This window comes from Ranitomeya imitator, chromosome 1 (assembly GCF_032444005.1).
Source record: "Ranitomeya imitator isolate aRanImi1 chromosome 1, aRanImi1.pri, whole genome shotgun sequence".
Taxonomy (NCBI): Eukaryota; Metazoa; Chordata; class Amphibia; order Anura; family Dendrobatidae; genus Ranitomeya; species Ranitomeya imitator.
The window spans coordinates 899,569,516-899,590,830 of NC_091282.1; the positions used below are offsets into that span (position 1 = coordinate 899,569,516).

Here is a 21,315-nt window from a genome sequence, read left to right on the forward strand (position 1 = left end):
ATCCTTCCTTGCTGGTTGAGTGGTATCTGTGTGACGGGCGTGGAGGCCTATAGTACACACAGTCATTCACAGAAACACAGTGGTTTAGCTAGTCAGTTTCCTACACTTGGATAATGGGACCCGGCACTGTAGGCAGTAAAGTCCGGCAGCAGAGATGGCGCAAATTTATTTGCATGCTCTGTTCCTTCGGCAACAACAGGATCCTGCATTTTCCCATAGACATGTATTAGCGACGGATTGTGACGGATGGCCATCCATCGCGTCCATCGTGCACTGGATGGCCATCCATCGCGTCCATCGTGCACTGGATGCGTCGTGTTTTGTCGGCACGAAAAAACGTTCAATGTAACGTTTTTTCGTATGTCGGGTCCTCCATTTCCTACCGCGCATGCGTGGCCGGAACTCCGCCCCCTCCTCCTCGTGACTTCACAATGGGCAGCGGATGTGTTGAAAAACTGCATCCGCTGCCCACGTTGTACCGACGCACGTTGTGAAAATTTGGCACGTCGCGCCGACGCTTAGCGACGGACCCGTACCAACTCAAGTGTTATGCTGGCCTGTCATTACACCACAATGACTTTGCATTAAGCACGCTAATTAAAAGAGCAGTGGCTGCCGGCAAGTAAGTCAGTACTCCAACTTACAGGCAATGGTCATAGTCAATCATGGCCGATGGGATGTATGGATCAAAGCAAATGTATATTTAGAGGGAACCTGTCAAATCAGAAAACGTTGCAAAGCTGCCCGGCCACTGCACTGAAAGCTCAGCTACCAGGAGAACATGCTTTCAGTCATAGAGGCACGGCTTCAGTCATGGTGCAATACAGAGCGAGCGGCAGCTGTAGCCACATCCTGGCACTGACAAACATTAGCATAGCCAACTGTCAGTCAGTGCCAGGGTGCAGTTACAGCTGTCGCTTACTAAGCACTGAGTGGTGACTGAAGCCACACCTCTACGTCTGAAAGCCCGAGGCTGCCAGGAATAACGTTCATGTCCCCCATGCAGTTGAGATTTCAGTGCAGTGGCCAGGCAGCTTTGAAACGCCATTAACCTACATATTAACCAGATATCTGCAGGTTAATCGCATTTTGTGGGGTGACCAATCCCTTTTAAAGGGAACATGTCACCAGAAATAAAGCTATTAACCTGCAGGTATGTGGTTAATAGTGACATCATGCTGTTCGGCACGTGTATGCAGAGGGGAGAAAATTAACTTTATTCTCCCAGCCAGCATTAGATTTCAGTTATGGAGGCGGGGGCAGTGCTGGTTCAGTCTCTGCTAAGAGAATACATAGCGGCGGCTAATTTTCTCACATTGGGTTAGGTTCCCAGCAAGGTGGATCACCTTGTCGTGGCTGCAGAGAATACTATTTATTATTTTTTAAGAATTGGTCAATTCAGAGTCTTCTCTTCCACTCTGTTGATGTCATGCTGATTGACAGCAGGCTTTCCACTGCCTAACTGTGGGAAGCTGGAGGTCAATCAGCATGACATCAAGTTGACAGAGCAGCCCGAAAGGGGAAGAGTTGAAATGAGGTCAAATGAAGCCAGAAAATTGCCACCTTGCCTGAACACATCAGCGCAGGGCAGAGCAGGCGGTTAGCAACTATCTGTTGGTAAGTTGTTAGCCCCATAGTAAAAAATTCCATTGCTTCAGATAACCGAACCAGACAGAACCCTTAAAATGGGGTTGTGTGTTAGTCTTTAGACCTAAAAATTCTGCATGACGCGCTTTTACCTCCGCTCTAAAAGTGGATACACCCTGATGGAACCCATAATAAAGTAGGCCCCTCTTCTTCCTGTTGCAATTATGCAACAGATGAAGTTTGGAAAATAATTCTATTTATTTGATCCTTGAGATGTAGCAGATAAATGGAAGTGTGAATTTCGCCTTATACTGTAATTGGCCAATTTTAAGCAAGTAAAACTTTAATCCATCGAGTCACTTGGGACAGAAGGGTTAATAGGGATATGGCCTTACAGCTACAAATTTTTAATTGGGGTTTTCAGGCAATGCATGGTTAGCGTTCAGTCAGTCTCAGATTAATAAGGCCTGCAGCTAAAGCATCGATCTACAGGGAAAAGCGTTCAATAGAACTTATCTAGGTTCTCTCACAACCATCTTTGCAATAGTTATTTGAGAGTAAAAAAAAAATTATTTAAGCTCAATCTCTAAATGTTTGCATACATTTCCCCACGGTAGGCTATTTGCATTGCACAGCCCCAAAACACACCTCAAGCTATTCAGCATCTACTGTCCTCTAATAGAATCAGTAACCAGGTTTTTTTCTACCCCATATGAGAACAGCATGATGTCAGGGCTGAGACCTGGATTCCAGCGATGTGTCAGTTACTGGGCTGCTTGCTGTCATTTTGGTAAAAATCAATGTTATCTGCTGCACATCTAGCAGTTCTCTGAATGCTGAGCTCTATATAACCCCACCCCTGATTGGTAGCTTTCTCCATATGTGTAGTATAAACAGAAAGCTGCCAATCAGTGGTAGGGGCGGAGCTATACTAAGCTCATAAATACGCTTGACTACCTGGCAGACTAGACAATTTGTGATAATCTCTTGCTGATAACTTTAGCAAAGTCGTCATGTAGCCGCAGTTATAATATATATATATATATATATATATATATATATATTTTCACAGGCCGTGAATATCTTATGAGAAAGTGACCGAGAAGAACATTCAAAAACACGTGTGGATTATGGGGTCATTTCTCTCACCCACGCAGTATGTGCCAGATTCAGAGTTGTATTTGTTGAGAAATATGGAAATCCAATTTACAAATCTACACCACTATCTACTATACGTAAAGCGTACAAGTCAACCTTCCCCTACATGAGCCAAAGACATCAGATTTAAAGAGAGATTCCCCTCTAATAAAGTGTGGACTATTTCTCAGCTATGCCATCACTTCGGATAGTAGGGAGGAGGTCTCTCGGCCGACCTGCAGCCGCAGTGTTGACTCCTCTTGTAACTTTTACCTACAGGGTCGTGGACACTCAGCTGTGCAGGGAAGTGCAGCCGACCCTATTCCCCTGAATGGCACCACGCCAGCGTAAGAAAAGAAGAGCTAAAAGGTGATGAAGCACTAAAGCAGTCCTACAAACATTTCATCCACAGTATCAGCGCAAGTGCCACACACACACACCATTCCGCAGGTGCAGCATATGCACAGTACCCATGCGATTATAATTATTATGGTTGAGGTTATCCTGATATTAAAAAAAATGGCAACACCATCTTGGAGGAGGAAATTATTTTTTCCTTTCTCTAGCAAGATGGCGCCGCCAGAACCTGCGCAGTGGCAGCTATCAGATCATAGCTATATACACCGATAGCTGCTATTGCGCAGCGGGCACCATTTTTCAATTTATATATATATTTTTTTTAAATATCAGGATAACCTTAATCATAATTATATGCACAGTACACATGCGATTATACTGCAGCGCAGGCGCACGGCCTTTTTCCCCAGTATGTCTATATAATATTCAATATGTAAATGAAGGGGCAGGTCAGTGAGGGATCAGTGACCTGTCATAAGCCATACTGATGAATACCTAATTAGAGAACCAGATGAAGACCACCACCCCCAGGTCGCCCCGGAGCACGAGCATATCATTAACTGGAAATAAAGATTAAACAACAACCACAAGACGGATTTCATCAACCCAGGTATCATCAGTATAAGGCCGGGGTCACACTTGCGTGTGCAGGGCGAGTCTGTCGTATAGATACCCGGCACTGCTGCCCCGCCGGCACTCGAGAGCGGAGTGTGTGGCTGCATGTATTTCTATGCGGCTGAACCGGCCGGGTATTGATGCGCGAGTTTCTCGCACTGCACATGCAAGTGTGACACCAGCCTAATTGTGCCAACCTAACACTGTCAGTAGGTTACTCAGCAAAATCCTGCCGACAGGTTCCCTTTAAGTTCTTGTTACATAGTAGTCAGTCCATCATTTAAAGCAAGTCTGATTAACCCCCATATAAAGTTTAGCTGTTTTAGCAGGATTTTCCTGACATTCTTTGTTGAAATCTACAACAAAAGCAAGTCTGCAAACAGCTTACAACACAACAAAGGTATCTCAATGCTGAAAGTTATCAGTCAGGAGAAGAGTACAAAAAAAAAAAAAAAAAAAGTCCAAAGCATTACATATACGGTACTATTAAAAACGGTCATCAAGAAATTAACACAACCGTGACATTACCTAGAAATTAATATCCCTCAAAAACTACGAGTACTGGTTGTGTACTGTATGTGATAATCTCCAGGAATCCTTCATAAGTCTGTCCTGTGGAGTAGGATGGAAAGATGGGATCCTTTTCTTGCAACATACAACCCTGGCTATATTTTGCCAAAACCTACATCATGTCTACCAAAAGCAAGTGGGAAGATGTGCCATGGTCTGATGAGACCAAAATTGGAACATTTTGGCCATAAACACTGCCCATTCGCCAAAAGAACACCATGCCTACAGTGAAGCATGGGGTAGGTATTAAGAATTGTATTTTGGGGCTGTTTTTCCGGCAAGGGCATTAGTCAAGGTACAGGAATTATGAAGAGTTACAAATATATAAGTTAAATGTGCATCAAAACCTTCAGGCTGTGGGTACACGATGCGGATTTTTCGTTATAAAAAAAAAAAAATGCATACAAAATACATACATTATGCATTCCATCATTTAGAATGCATTCTGCAATTTTTGTGCACATGATGCGTTTTTTTCCCCACAAACAACGCATCGCGGTAAAAAAAAACGCAGCATGTTCATTAATTTTGCGGATTTTTTGCGGATTTCCCACTATATCAATGCATTGGGAAATCTCTGGAAAAATCCGCAAAAAAAAAGCGCAAAAAACATGAGAAAAAAAACATGTGGATTTCTTGCAGAAAATGTCCGGTTTTGCTCAGGAAATTTCTGCAAGAAATCCTGAACGTGTGCACATAGCCTCAAGCTTCCGGTTAAAAAAGCTGAAGACAGGAATGTTACCTTTCAGTTCGACAAGTCAACAAAAGAATGGCTTCACCAGAAGAAGATTGTAGTGTTCGAAAAGTTCAGCTAGGGCCAAGAACTGAATCCAACTGAAAAATTTATGTGTGGACCTGAAAAGGGCGCTGTACCCAGGAGATGCCCTTCCAATCTGACAGAGCGCTATTACAAGGAAGAGTGGGCAAAGACTGACAATTCTAGATGTGCCATACTGACGGAATCTTCACCAAACCTGGATAGCCCCTTTCACTTATTTTTATAACTACACTGTAGCAGTATGTATGTGGTGTAATGGCGAGGATCCTAATCAGACAGACTGCTGTTAAAGGGATATGCTGTAAATCAATAGCCATTGTAGGACAGGATAGAACACTAAATCCATAGCACTGGTCCAAGTTTTTATTATAGAGATCTGTAGTCCAGTTATAAAGCTAAGCCACTGACGAGAAATTACGTATCACACTAGGAAAAACCTCTCCCGAGGAAAGTACTTTCTATTGGGAATACAATGCACTGTGTATGTAACAAGAGCCAGATTTATACAGGAGGTCATTTTCTGATGACATATCCCCTTAATAAAGATTCCAATATGCAGAATACAGTATATACCGTACAAAACATGAATTTGACCCGTGAGGATATACCATTTACTAAACCACTGCATGACTTTCACTTCTTACAAGAACAAGAATGAAAGGAGCGTGAATGATTGTTCTCATGTGTAGTACACGACATTACCCTAGAGGCCATGCCACCAGATATTGTAGGCTACGTTCACATTAGCGTTGCGCGCCGGTGCGTCGGCGACGCAACGCACGACGCACAAAAAAACGCGCGCAAAAACGCTGCGTTTTGCGACGCGTGCGTCGTTTTTTGACGAAAATCGGACGCACGAAAAATGCAACTTGTTGCATTTTCTTGCGTCCGACGCTAGCGTCGGAAACGACGCACGTGTCGGAAAACGCAACAAAAAAAACGCACGCGTCCCCCATGTTAAACATAGGGGCGCGTCGCCGACGCAACAGCGACGCACATTAGCGGAACGCTAATGTGAACATAGCCTAAGACTTCCTTGTAAACTCTGCTGCTGCAACTTCACTCCATAGGGACTTGCTAGGAAATCTGACACCAACATTTAAGACAAGCTCATTCATTCCCCAATTTGTCATAAGACTTGTCTTTTATATAATTGTTTAAGGGTCACTTCCATCTTTCTGTCTGTCCCGGATAATCATTGGTCGCGGCCTCTGTCTGTCATGGAATCCAAGTCGCTGATTGGTCTCATCAGCTGCCTGTCATGGCTGCCGCGACCAATCAGCGGCGGCCACAGTCCGATTAGTCCCTCCCTACTCCCCTGCAGTCAGTGCCCGCTCCATACTACCCGCAGTCACCGCTCACACAGGGTTAATGCAAGCGGTAACGGACCGTGTTATGCCGCGGGTAACTCACTCCGTTACCGCCGTTATTAACCCTGTATGACAAAGTTTTTACTATTGATGCTGCCTATGCAGCGTCAATAGTAAAAAGGATCTAATGTTAAAAATAATAAAAAATCATTATATACTCACCTTCCGCCGCCTTTCCAGCTCCTCGCAACGCTCCGGTAACGCCTCCATGCCAGCGGCAGGTTCCGGTGGCAGGGATGGTATGCGACAAGGACCTGCCATGACGTCACCGTCATGTGACCGCGACGTCATCACGGGTCCTGCGCTACCAACCCTGGGACCGGAAGCTGCCGAGTGCACCGCACACAGGCGACATGACTACAAGGGTTCCCTCGGAAGGTGAGTATATGTTTATTTTTTAACCTGTGACATACGTGGCTGGGCAATATACTACGTGGACTGGGCAATACACTACGCGGACTGGGCAATATACTACGTCACTCGGCAATATACTACGTGGCTGGGCAATATACTACGTGGACATGCATATTCTAGAATACCCGATGCGTTAGAATCAGGCCACCATCTAGTATAAAATAAGTCTATACAGCAAACTTTAGATTTTCAGAAGATTTTTATTGATGCACATGGAAGTACGTCATGACTGGACCATGAACAATAGAAAGATGGCTCCTAAGGGTTACTCACCTGTCCTGACTCTTTTCCTACCTATAGGGCTAGTTTCCTTTGTTACTACCAGGATACTGTGGCCACCAGACAACCACCTCCAAATTCACCATCTAAGGCCATCTCAGAGCCATGTGCCGAGTATTCAGGAAGCACAGAATTTGGTTACCACGTGTACCTTTATGAGTTTGGCTCACCATCCACTTCACTCAGCTAGCTAATAAGCTTTTCAGTGAGCTTCAGAAGCTTGTTTATCACCATCTGCAATTAATTCCAAGCTCAGACCTGCTGTTAACCATTTGTCTGCTGTAAGCAGTAATAAACTATTCTCTGCCAATACTGCTGCTATGCAGACAATAGTGTGTAATCTTCACTGCAAGCAAGTATCCGCTGGAGCTGTGCATCACTGTTGTCTGGTGGTTAATCAACCTTCTGCTGATTGCATACTTCTTTGCCTTTAACCATCTGTCTGCTGTAGACTATTGATCTACTATATAAGAGTAAGTTCACATTCCTGGCTCCAAAACTTACAGCGTTTCCTGCTCCGCTTGTCTGCCTGAAGTTTTACATACCATATGGTCCTATTCCTCACTAATGCATGTGCCATCCCGCTCCGCTGTTCCATCTTCTTTGGTCCAGGTTTCTTACCCTGACCTACAGCTTAGAGCAGGGGTCCCCAACTCCAGGCCTCGAGGGCCGCCAACAGTGCAGGTTTTTCAGGATTTCTTTAGTATTGCATCGGTGGTAATGTGATCATCTGCACAGGTGATGATTCCAACCCCTGTGCAATACTAAGGAAATCCTGAAAACCTGCACTGTTGGCGGCCCTCGAGGCCTGGAGTTGGGGACCACTGGCTTAGAGAATCCACTTCTCCAGGTAAGCCCATAATACTGAGGTGCACCCAAAGTAGACATACACAACATGTACGACAACAACAACTGAAACAATTTATCTGAGTGAAATCCAACAACAAATGATCGTCAAAGAGCCGGCGGTGATGCCGATCTTGCATCGTATCACTCAGGCCAGTCTCACACGTCCAGATAATTCCGGTACCAGAAAAAAAAAAAAAAAATCGGTCCCGGAATTATCCGTGTCCGTGTGCCCCTACGTTTCTGTGGCACATCAGTGTGGCACACGTGTGCCGCCCACGTGCCCACTGGGTACCACACGTACCAGCATCTGGTGGTGCTGAAGCCCAATTCATATCTTCCCTGCAGCAGCGTTTGCTGTAGAGAAGATATGAATAATTGTGTTTAAAATATAGATCTATGTGCCCCCCCCCCCCCGCTGTTCTGAAAATACTCACCCGGCTCGCTCCCTCGCCGACGCCGCTTCCTGTTCTGGCCGCATCTTCTCCTGTATGCGGTCAAGTGGGGCCGCTCATTTACAGTAATGAATATGCGGCTCCACCCCTATGGGAGGAGGCACAGGGGGTGGGAGGGCGGGGGGCACATAGATCTTTATTTTAAACACAATTATTCATATCTTCTCTACAGCAAACGTTGCTGCAGGGAACGTTGCTGCAGGGAAGAAATTAATCGCGGCTTCAGCACCTGTGGGGGGGGACAGCGCTTAAAAGGGAACCTGTCACCCCGAAAATCGCGGGTGCGGTAAGCCCACCGGCATCAGGGGCTTATCTACAGCATTCTGTAATGCTGTAGATAAGCCCCCGATGTTACCTGAAAGAGGAGAAAAAGACATTAGATTATACTCACCCAGGGGCGGTCCCGCTGCTGGTCCGGTCGGATGGGTGTCTCTGGTCCGCTGTGGCGCCTCCCATCTTCTTTCCAAGACATCCTCTTCTGATCTTCAGCCACGGCTCCGGCGCAGGCGTACTTTGTCTGCCCTGTTGAGGGCAGAACAAAGTACTGCAGTGCGCAGGCGCCGGAAAGGTCAGAGAGGCCCAGCGCCTGCGCACTGCAGTACTTTGCTCTGCCCTCAACAGGGCAGACAAAGTACGCCTGCGTCGGAGCTGCAGCATGAAGATCAGAAGAGGACGTCTTGGAAAGAAGATCGGAGGCGCCGCAGAGGACTAGAGACGCCCATCCGACCGGACCAGCAGCGGAACCGCCCCTGGGTGAGTATAATCTAACGTCTTTTTCTTCTCTTTCAGGTAACATCGGGGGCTTATCTACAGCATTACAGAATGCTGTAGATAAGCCCCTGATGCCGGTGGGCTTACCTCACCCGCGATTTTCGGGGTGACAGATTCCCTTTAATGTAGCGCTGTCTCCTGCACGGCACACGGACTGCACACGGACAACGTCCGTGTGCGGTACGTGTTTTACACGGACCCATTGACTTTAATGGGTCCGTGTAATACGTGCGCTCCCACGAACACTGACATGTCTCCGTGTTTGGCACACGGAGACACGGTCCGCAAAAAATCAATGACATCTGCACAGATGCATTGATTTTAGTGTGTCTACGTGTGTCAGTGGCTCCGGTACGTGAGGAAACTCATCTCACATACTGTAGCCACTGACGTGTGAAACCGGCCTCACTGTGGATGTGATAACACGATTAGTGGGTCGGTTAGTTTGGGGAAAACTACACCCCCACGACTAGTCACCCATTAAATTGCATATCTCAAGTCCTGTTATAAAACAAATTTTTAGGTATATGTAAAAATCAGTAAGCCACAAAAAAGGATGAATACATTCATGTTGGCGGTTTGGGTGGCCTGGGGCAGATAGCAGGTTCTCTTTAAAACCACAGCACAGACATTGTATAACATTACTTTTTAAGGGAATCTGACAGCAGATTTATGTAGGGACAGAGACTCTGATTCCAGCTATGTTAGTTTACTGTAGTTCTCACAGAACTAGCAGCTTTCCATGTACGTTGTATAGTGACAGAAAGCAGCTAATCTGTGGTGGGGGTACGGTTGGACTAGGAGGCACAAAGCAGCTTGTCCTGTAGTGATAATCTCCTACTGATAAAACAAAATCATTGTATTTAAACTGCAAAACACAGACTAATAAGTGAGACATCGCTGGAATCTGTTTTTTTGCCCCTACATTATGGTGATCAGATTACAATGTAAAAACCTGCTGACAGATTGCCTTTAAAGACATGTTGGGGCATATTTATCGAGCTTATTTTGTTAGTGTATTGAAGCAAATTTCACTAATTCTGTGCTTCATGACTTGCATTGCATCATTAATTATATATTGTTGATGCTTTTTACGTTTCCCGACTAACGGGGCATGGCCTAATGTACCACACTGTGTGCCTCAAAATTGTGGCGCATGTTTCTACTACAAAGTACACCAACTAATGGCCGATATAAACTGAACAGAAACAGTCTTAAGGTACCGTCACACTAGACGATATCGCTAGCGATCCGTGACATTGCAGCGTCCTCGCTAGCGATATCGTCCAGTGTGACAGGCAGCAGCGATCAGGCCCCTCGCTGGTCGGGGAAGAAAGTCCAGAACTTTATTTGGTCGCTGGACTCCCCGCAGACATCGCTGAATCGGCGTGTGTGACACCGATCCAGCGATGTCTTCACTGGTAACCAGGGTAAACATCGGGTAACTAAGCGCAGGGCCGCGCTTAGTAACCCGATGTTTACCCTGGTTACCATCCTAAAAGAAAAAAAAACAAACACTACATACTTACCTACAGCCGTCTGTCCTCCAGCGCTGTGCTCTGCACTCCTCCTGCTCTGGCTGTGAGCGTCGGTCAGCCGGAAAGCAGAGCGGTGACGTCACCGCTCTGCTTTCCGGCCGCTGTGCTCACAGCTCTCCAGCGACCAAACAGCGACGCTGCAGCGATCCGGATCGTTGTCGGTATCGCTGCAGCGTCGCTAAGTGTGACGGTACCTTTACAATTAGACAGCAAACAGCCTGTACTAATCTGATGAGAATTGAGTATCAAGGCTGCCAACCCATCCAGTTCTTAACCCCCTAATGTGCAGGTCTTCAGGTGCGTTCACATCAAGCTTTTAGAGCAAAAACTCTCCAATATCCACCAGGAGCAGAAAAACCCACGACATTTGATTGGGGAGTTTCTGCTCCAAAAACTTAAGGCCGGATCACACGAGCGTAATTTTCATCCAAGTGCTGTCTGGGAACAAACTAATGTTATTCAATGGGGCAATGCAATCTAGCATTTTTTTTGTTTCCACTGACTGAGGCTGCCGTCACACTAGCAGTATTTGGTCAGTATTTTACATCAGTATTTGTAAGCCAAAACCAGGAGTGGAACAATTAGGGTATGTGCACACGATGCAGATTTAGTGCAGAACTGCAGCAGATTTTTCTGCAGCAGAAACGCTGCAGAACTGCACTGTGATCACAGTACAATGTAAATCAATGTGAAAAAAAAAAGCTGTGCACATGGTGCAGAAAAATCTGCGCAGAAACGCTGCAGATTTCAAAGAAGTGCATGTCACTTCTTTTGTGCAGTTCTGCAGCGTTTCTGCACCCCTCCATAATAGAAATCTGCAGGTGCATTTTTTGATGCGTTTATGCATTTTTGATGCGTTTATTGTGCAGATTTGTGCACAAAAAACGCATAAAAACCAAAAATAAAAAACGCATAAAAAACGCACCTGCAGATTCTGCCAGGAGATGCAGATTTAGTGCAGAACTGCAGCAGATTTTTCTGCACCAAATCTGCATCGTGTGCACACAGCCTTAGAGGAAAAGTATAATAGAAACATATACACCACTTCTGCATTTATCACCCACTCCTGGTTTTGGCTTACAAATACGGAGGTAAAATACTGACCAAATACTGCTAGTGTGACGGCAGCCTGAATCTGTGTGTGGAAAAAAAAAAAATTATATAATATATTATATAATATATTATATATATATATATATATATATATATATATATATATATATATATATATATATATATATATATATATATATATTTACAAGTATATTGCAATTTTAACATGCAAAACTGTAAATGGTCTTTTAGAAAATGAATAGCTGCTGTGTAAAAACAGATTGTATACGGATGACAAGTGAAAAAAATAAAAGTGGTCTGAATTTCCTCAATGAAACAATTTCTTACATGCCTAAGGAATGTATGCATGTTCACACGTTGCATTTTTGTAATGTAAGCCCCCCCGCTCAGACAGCAGAAATATAGCGGGGGTCCCATGTCCACATAGGCCTGGCACATTCATTTATGCCATGAATATTAGGGGTCAAGTTGAGGTCAGGGTATTTACTGTTACTGTATGTAAAAGCAGCCAGATCTGGTTCTGACTGGCTTTTTGCCCGCCTAAATTTTTGATGGATGATTGGTTGTCAATCAGTTGCTGGGCAGATTTTGTTATGATATATACCTGAGCACCGGCGTTGGATACTCAGTTCGCCGGCGCTTGAAGAAAAGAAGAGCCCGCCCTCCCTCCCTTTATGTTATCATTCACTTGTCGTTTGGTTTTATTTGTGGGTAAAAATCACTCAACTTTGGGTGGATTTGGTTTCTGGAAGTTTATGGACATTTGGACTTATGAACTTATGGATATTATTTATTGGTTATTTATTTAATTAATTGGATTTTGTAACTCAAAATAAAACCTCACGGCCATTTATTCCAACCATTAAAGGTGTCTTGTGATTATTATAATTATAGTTATAGGCCTTATGGGGACATGTACAGTACCAGCTAAAGCTAGGTGATTTCAGAAATCTCACGCACACATTGTTTTTTTTCCTGACCTAATTGGAAAACTGCAGTGTTTTTGAAAACCGCAGCATGTCACTTCTGTCATTTTTGTTTCACCCATAGAAAGCAATGAGTAAGTGGAAAAAAAAAAAATATGCAGGTATCTGGTTTTGCTGTATTGTTGGTGCAGAAAATGCAGGAACCACAGGCACTGAACTGCATCAGTATGCACAAGAGACAAATATACCAAAAATTAAAAAAAAAAAAAAACACAGCAAATCCTGCTTTTTTTAAGCAGCTTCTTTACTGCCAACAGAGCAGGTTTTGTCTGCAGAGAAAAAAAATGCAATGTCTGAACAAAGCCTTATTAAAATGCTTATGTCTTCTCCTCAGAGTTTCCAGCTGTGTCTGACAGTCAGGAGCCTGGCCTACTCCTGCTTGATTGCAGAAGCTTAAGGTACCTTCACACATAACGATATTGTTAACGATATCGTTGCTTTTTGTGACGTAGCAACGATATCGTTAATGAAATCGTTATGTGTGACAGCGACCAACGATCAGGCCCCTGCTGGGAGATCGTTGGTCGCTGAATAAAGTCCAGAACTTTATTTCGTCGCTGGACTCCTGCTGACATCGCTGGATCGGCGTGTGTGACACCGATCCAGCGATGTCTTCACTGGTAACCAGGGTAAACATCGGGTAACTAAGCGCAGGGCCGCGCTTAGTAACCCGATGTTTACCCTGGTTACCATGCTAAAAGTAAAAAAAAAAAAACACTAGATACTTACCCAACGCTGTCTGTCCTCCAGCGCTGTGCTCTGCTCTCCTCCTGTACTGGCTGTGAGCCAGAAAGCAGAGCGGTGACGTCTTTTTTTTACTTTTAGCATGGTAACCATCGGGTTACTAAGCGCGGCCCTGCGCTTAGTTACCCGATGTTTACCCTGGTAACCGGCATCGTTGGTCGCTGGAGAGCGGTCTGTGTGACAGCTCTCCAGCGACCAAACAGCGACACTGCAGCGATCCGGATCGTTGTCGGTATCGCTGCAGCGTCGCTTAGTGTGAAGGGGCCTTTATGTCCACTCTCAGTAAAGTGGTCCCCAAAGTGTGGAAAGTGCATAAAATAACACGCGCCACTGAGCCCAATGAAAAAGCCGCTGAGCTCAATGTCAGGCCAGTCTCACACGTTCAGATAATTCCGGTACCGGAAAAATCGGTACCGGAATTATCCGTGTCCTTACCGTGAACACCAGTGTGGCACACGTGCGGTAGCCGTGTGCCAACTGGGTACCACACGGACCGTGCAGGAGACAGCGCTACAAGTAAGCGCTGTCCCCTGCATCTGGTGCTGAAGCCGCCATTCATATCTTCTTTCCAGCAGCGTTCGCTGGCTAGAACATATGAAAAATCCTTTTTTTTTGTTTTTTTCCGTGTTTAAAATAAAGATCCCTGTCCCCGCCCTCCTCCCACCCCCTGTGCGCCCGCCCGGTGTTACTAAAATACTCACCCGGCTCCCTCGCAGCGTCCTGTCCTCGCCGCACCTTCTTCTGTATGAGCGGTCACGTGGTGCCGCCGATTACAGTCATGACTATGCGGCTCCACCTCCAACTGACAGGAGCCACTGACGTGTGAAACCGGCCTCACATGTAGTAAGTGTGCTGCTGATGTGACGTCTCCACTCTAGTCACAATACCAGCCGGGACCGCAGCAGACATGAGAAATCAGTGCTGGACCCAAGGAGGGCGAGTACATGATGAGATAGTGATGTACTTTACACACTATTGGGACTACTTTACTAAAAGTGGACATCCCCTTTAATACTGTGCCGTAGGCCTGGGTCACACTAGCATATTGCGTCGGATGCGATATGCTAATGACCCTCGGCTCTTCCTCCTCACAGAGCGGATCGGAGCACAGCTGCGGAGGCGGAGAAACTAATTTCTCCATATCCTCCATTGCCGGGGTCAGCGTTTAACGCACATCACTCGGATGATATCCGAGTGGTGTGCTCTGTGTCACTCCCACCCATAGGCTTATATGGGTGCGAGTGAGCCGAGAGTCAGCTGAGTGTCCGTGACAATCGCAGCATGCTGCGATTGTCTCAGGCCGAGGAAAACGGCCGAAGGGAAAAAAAAAAATTGGCTACTGGGAGCTGCCCCATAGTTTAACACTGGTCCGAGTGCATTGCGATTTTTTTTTTTTTTTTTTTTTTAAATCACATTGCACTCATCCGTTTTAGTTGCCAGTGTGACCCCGGCCTAAAGTTACAACTGTGCAGCCAATAAAAGCCCACAGCCATGCACCGCAAATATAGTCCTTGATGGTTACGCGTTTATGTAATGTCTCACAGACTTGTCTTACATGAAACCAAAGATTACACAATGTCACTAGTGGCAGAAAGGGACAAATTGGCGCAAACCACTAGAGTTTTCCTTCCTCTCCTTCACTGCGCCACCGTGCTGCCCTGCTGTTAGCACAGCAGCCTTGCAGCGCTGGAGTCCTGGGTTCAAACCCCACCAAGGACAATATCTGCAAAGAGTTTGTATGTTCTCTCCGTGTTTGCGTGGGTTTCCTCCGGGTACTCCGGTTTCCTCCCACATTCCAAAGACATACTGAAAGGGAATTTAGATTGTGAGCCCCATCGGGGACAGTGATGATAATGTGTGCAAAATGTAAAGTGTTGCGGAATATGTTAGCGCTATATAAAGATTATTATTATTAGCGAATATCCTGGCACAAACATGTCAGTCTGCTCTGTAAGGGAACACCATTACCTCCACCTTGAGGACGACTTGCAGCACTTGGCTGATGGGCCCCTAGCAGAAGGCTCGGCATAGAGCAAGTCTCATATACATCCATCATGCCGTGTGGGGGTCTCTGATTGTTTCGGAGTTGGCCACATGATTTTTCCCTGCACATTTGTATTTCCTGTAAAAGTAACGGATCCAGCACAGTCTAGTGGTTTCTACATGTAATGGAAACCATGACGTATGTGTGAACAGAGGATTACACTTCCCTAAATATATTTTATTAAATGCTCCATTACGGTGGCCACACACACGAGACGAATATCAGCCGAACTCGTCATCTGGGTGTAAGGGTGTCCAAAATCTCAAAGATCCCCCAATGGTAGAAGAAGAGTTGGCATAGATGAAATGTCACATGCCTGATCCTCCGGGGGTGGCTTTATTCCCCTTCGTCCCACTAAGAACACATGCAGGTTTGGCCGAGTTTAGCATACATGCCTATAGAGGAGGTGGGAGAAATGGCCGCCACCTGGCAGACCTGTGGACAGTCTGTGTATTGCGAGTCGCTCTCAGACCTATTTGTACAGATGTCTGAATGAGCCTTAAAGGGGTTGTCCGGCCATCGGTCACCGTGTGACTGCAGACTTGTGCATCCTCACATGACGCGCACTGCTTTATCTCCGGTGTATGCATCAGGAGCAGCGGATGTGTGACCGCAAGGATGTGATTTGCATAGATGCGGTCACATGCCGACTAGATGTGCGCGGCCTCACTGATGAAAGTGTATTGAGCAAAGTCAGACATGTCTAGTAGGGATGTGGCCAAAGTATGCAAATCACATACTTTGCAGATGACCAGCAGTCATAGGGTGACTGTAGACTTGCACCCTTGGGTCGGACAACTCCTTCAACTGCTTTCGATGTTGCAGATCCAATCTTAGGGTTCATACAAATGCTAGCGGGTTTTCTTATATGCAAAACAAAACTGGTCTGAGTGTCAGTTTTTGATCAGTTTTTTAGCACAGTTTCATCCGTTTTTCTCGTGCAAAACTGATGGAGGTTTCTCAAGCGTCTAACAGTCGGTGACAATCAGACAGCACACAGATGGCATCAGAGTGCTGCCTTATTGTTTCATGGATCCATAGACTTGCATCGGCGAGTTTGTTCTGTGACTCCTATCAATATTAGACATGTCGGAGTACAGCAGACAACCCGATCCTCGGAAATAGACATGTGAACAGCCCCCTAAACTACAACCGGTACAAGACCTATCCCTCTGATCATGAAGGGCAGAAGAAGTACAAGAAACTTACAGGTCCTTCTCAAAAAATTAGCATATAGTGTTAAATTTCATTATTTACCATAATGTAATGATTACAATTAAACTTTCATATATTATAGATTCATTATCCACCAACTGAAATTTGTCAGGTCTTTTATTGTTTTAATACTGATGATTTTGGCATACAACTCCTGATAACCCAAAAAACCTGTCTCAATAAATTAGCATATTTCACCCATCCAATCAAATAAAAGTGTTTTTTAATAACAAACAAAAAAACCATCAAATAATAATGTTCAGTTATGCACTCAATACTTGGTCGGGAATCCTTTGGCAGAAATGACTGCTTCAATGCGGCGTGGCATGGAGGCAATCAGCCTGTGACACTGCTGAGATGTTATGGAGGCCCAGGATGCTTCAATAGCGGCCTTAAGCTCATCCAGAGTGTTGGGTCTTGCGTCTCTCAACTTTCTCTTCACAATATCCCACAGATTCTCTATGGGGTTCAGGTCAGGAGAGTTGGCAGGCCAATTGAGCACAGTAATACCATGGTCAGTAAACCATTTACCAGTGGTTTTGGCACTGTGAGCAGGTGCCAGGTCGTGCTGAAAAATGAAATCTTCATCTCCATAAAGTATTTCAGCCGATGGAAGCATGAAGTGCTCCAAAATCTCCTGATAGCTAGCTGCATTGACCCTGCCCTTGATGAAACACAGTGGACCAACACCAGCAGCTGACATGGCACCCCACACCATCACTGACTGTGGGTACTTGACACTGGACTTCAGGCATTTTGGCATTTCCTTCTCCCCAGTCTTCCTCCAGACTCTGGCACCTTGATTTCCGAATGACATGCAAAATTTGCTTTCATCAGAAAAAAGTACTTGGGACCACTAAGGCTAGGTTCACACTAGCGTTGCGCCGCCCTGCGTCGGCGACGCAACGCGCGACGCACGTAAAAACGCGCGCAAACGCGCGCGTTTTGCGACGCGTGCGTCGTTTTTTACGAAAATCGGACGCACAGAAAATGCTACAATGTAGCGTTTTCTTGCGTCCGACGCAAGCGTCGGAAACGACGCACGTGGCGAAAAACGCCACCAAAACAACGCACGCGTCCCCCATGTTAAACATAGGGGCGCGTCGCCGCTGCGTCGCCGGCGCAACAGCGACGCACATTGGCGGAACGCCAATGTGAACGTAGCCTTAGCAACAGTCCAGTGCTGCTTCTCTGTAGCCCAGGTCAGGCGCCTCTGCCGCTGTTTATGGTTCAAAAGTGGCTTTACCTGGGGAATGCGGCACCTGTAGTCCATTTCCTGCACACGCCTGTGCACGGTGGCTCTGGATGTTTCCACTTCTCCACAATCTTCCTCAGGGTCCGGTCTCCTCTTCTCGTTGTACAGCGTTTTCTGCCACATTGTTTCCTTCCAACAGACTTACCATTGAGGTGCCTTGATACAGCACTCTGGGAACAGCCTATTTGTTGAGAAATTTCTTTCTGGGTCTCACCCTCTTGCTTGAGGGTGTCAATGATGGCCTTCTTGACATCTGTCAGGTCGCTAGTCTAAAGGTACCGTCACACTAGACGATATCGCTAGCGATCCGTGACGTTGCAGCGTCCTCGCTAGCGATATCGTCCAGTGTGACAGGCAGCAGCGATCAGGCCCCTGCTGTGCTGTCGCTGGTCGGGGAAGAAAGTCCAGAACTTTATTTCGTCGCTGGACTCCCCGCAGACATCGCTGAATCGGTGTGTGTGACACCGATTCAGCGATGTCTTCACTGGTAACCAGGGTAAACATCGGGTAACTAAGCGCAGGGCCGCGCTTAGTAACCCGATGTTTACCCTGGTTACCATCGTAAAAAAACAAACAGTACATACTTACATTCAGCTGTCTGTCCCTTGCCGTCTATTTCCTGCACTGACTGCTGGCCGCAAAGTGAAAGTGAAAGCACAGCACAGCGGTGAGTCACACAGCGGTGACTCACCGCTGTGGCTGTGCTCTGCTTTCACTTTGCGGCCAGCAGTCAGCAGGAACCAGACGGCAAGGGACAGACAGCTGAATGTAAGTATGTACTGTTTGTTTTTTTACGATGGTAACCAGGGTAAACATCGGGTTACTAAGCGCGGCCCTGCGCTTAGTTACCCGATGTTTACCCTGGTTACCGGGGACCTCGGGATCGTTGGTCGCTGGAGAGCGGTCTGTGTGACAGCTCTCCAGCGACCAAACAGCGACGCTGCAGCGATCCGGATCGTTGTCGGTATCGCTGCAGCGTCGCTAAGTGTGACGGTACCTTTACCCATGATGGGGGTTTTGAGTAATGAACCAGGCAGGGAGTTTATAAAAGCCTCAGGTATCTTTTGCATGTGTTTAGAGTTAATTAGTTGATTCAGAAGATTAGGGTAATAGGTCGTTTAGAGAACCTTTTCTTGATATGCTAATTTATTGAGACAGGTTTTTTGGGTTATCAGGAGTTGTATGCCAAAATCATCAGTATTAAAACAATAAAAGACCTGACAAATTTCAGTTGGTGGATAATGAATCTATAATATATGAAAGTTTAATTGTAATCATTACATTATGGTAAATAATGAAATTTAACACTATATGCAAATTTTTTGAGAAGGACCTGTACATCTGAATGAGGTCTTAAGCAGGACGACCATGTCGAGAGGCGGATCTGTCAGACATGGACTCCAGGACACAGGATGGCAGAAAACAGCTGTGCCAAATAACGGATCTGCCGATAACGTGGACTTCTCACCTGATTCCTCAGCGGCATCAATCCCATTCCATATTGTAATGTGGACCATTCCCTTATAGATTCCTAGTAGGTGGTTATAAATCAGGGTCACATGTGGCCAGAAGACCCTTCCGGCACCAATGTCTGCAGTAGGCAGGCATCATATAGGCCTGACAGATCTCTACCATGTGGTCCTATGACAGATTATATTAGATTGGAAAAAAAGCCTAACGGAACTGGCAGGAACTCGCAGCATCACATGACCCATCCACTCCACACAATCAATATACCTCAGCAGATTTTACAGGAGGGAGAGTGGCCAAGACAATACCCTCTAATGACAGCTCGGTGGCATCCAGCCAGGCTTCTATGCAGACGGCAAATGGCTGCACATTACTAATGCATTACATATATAGCATATACTGACAGGTCCGAGGGGGTCTCCTCCCATCCTATGACCTACAGGCTGCAGCCTCCCCTATAGAGCCCATTCTCAGGACTGCGCTCTACACTAGGTTGGCGCTATAGTAATATATAGTAGTCAGTGACATTCAGTCTGTTCATTATTGCTTACATTAAAAACAAGAAATAAAGAAATATGGAGAGATGAATAAATCCCACGACACGGATCAGGCAGAAGTTATAAAAGAATAAATGGAGAACAAGGCACAATCTCTCCGCGACATGACATTCCTCCATATCCAGCGGGGGCCACATACCAATGATGCCATCCGGCAATGTAATAGGGTGCCAGTCTACGGTAGGTGGGCGATTGGTTGTGCTCAGATCAGAAGACTGAGACCAGCTACAGCCAACTGCATTGTTCATCCTGGGCTCCCTGGTACACAAGTGGAGCCCAGCACTGTACAGACATGTGTGTGCCCGCTTCCCTACCCCATCCGTGCTGTATTATACCTGGCACCATTGGGTGGTCATTTCTGTACATCCAGACAGATCAGATGTGATGGGGAAATGCTGTGCATCCAATCCCTCTTATTAGTGACAATGCTGGGTCATCGGAGTAGTGGGCACGCTATACTCAGCAGTGGGGCGATGCCACCCAGTATAGATGTAATAACCCCTTATGTGCCAGGACTAACCCATGGCTCATGCACAAAGCACACAAGACATGGAGCAGCTCCCAGCTCTGCAGAGGCCACAAGATGCAGTCATCACCAGCCAGTGCCAGGCCTAGGGCTCCAGGGATGGCAGCCCTCATCATGGCACGTCCACTCACCTGGGTGCAGGCTGGCACAGGATGGTATCCCTCCTCCTCTAGTGCAGTGCCCCGGCTGCTGCCCCTGGCAGGCTCATGCCACCGAGTCCTTCGGTAAATCCACGGGTGCCGGGTCCAATATAGTGATCCGCAGAAAACAATGCGATCATCCAAGTGTCAAGGTGAGGAGAGCAAGGAATGGGGTGTGAGGCTGATCCCGCGGATCAGTGCCAGCCTCCTGCCCTAGCCCCTTCCATCAGTGCTGCCCGGCCAGTGTGCCTATCCCGGAAAGTCCGGAGTTGTTGCTATTGCCAGCAGCTGCTGGTGGCCATTTTTAATCTTTATTCCTCCTCCCTCTTCCTGACTCAGTCGGAGATCTTCCCTCTCCCTCCGTCCGTCCCTCTCCCTCTCCGTCTGTCCCTCCCTTCCCCCTCCGCTGTGATGACACTGCCTGGCAGAGGAGGATGGATGGTCACTTCCCTCTCTGCTTTGTTGCATTGTCAGGGCACAATGGCTGCTGGAATGCCACAGTCTGGACTGTACTCCATGGTAATATGAAGTGCCCCCCAAACATCCCCCATCCTGGAATGTGCCAGGGTGTAATGCTCACTAAAGTT

At 46.4% G+C, this 21,315-nt stretch overlaps 1 protein-coding gene across 6 annotated transcripts in view; it reads right to left on the reverse strand.

The window, feature by feature from the left end:
- Window positions 1–21,056, reverse strand: part of WDFY3 (WD repeat and FYVE domain containing 3) — a 382,468-nt gene extending 361,412 nt beyond the window's left edge. For all 6 annotated transcript variants that reach the window (XM_069743279.1, XM_069743265.1, XM_069743271.1 and 3 more), the window contains exon 1: window positions 20,720–21,056. The gene's annotated coding sequence lies outside the window, so the exon portion shown is untranslated. The remainder of the gene's footprint in view (window positions 1–20,719) is intronic.
- Between the last annotated feature and the right edge of the window lie 259 nt (window positions 21,057–21,315).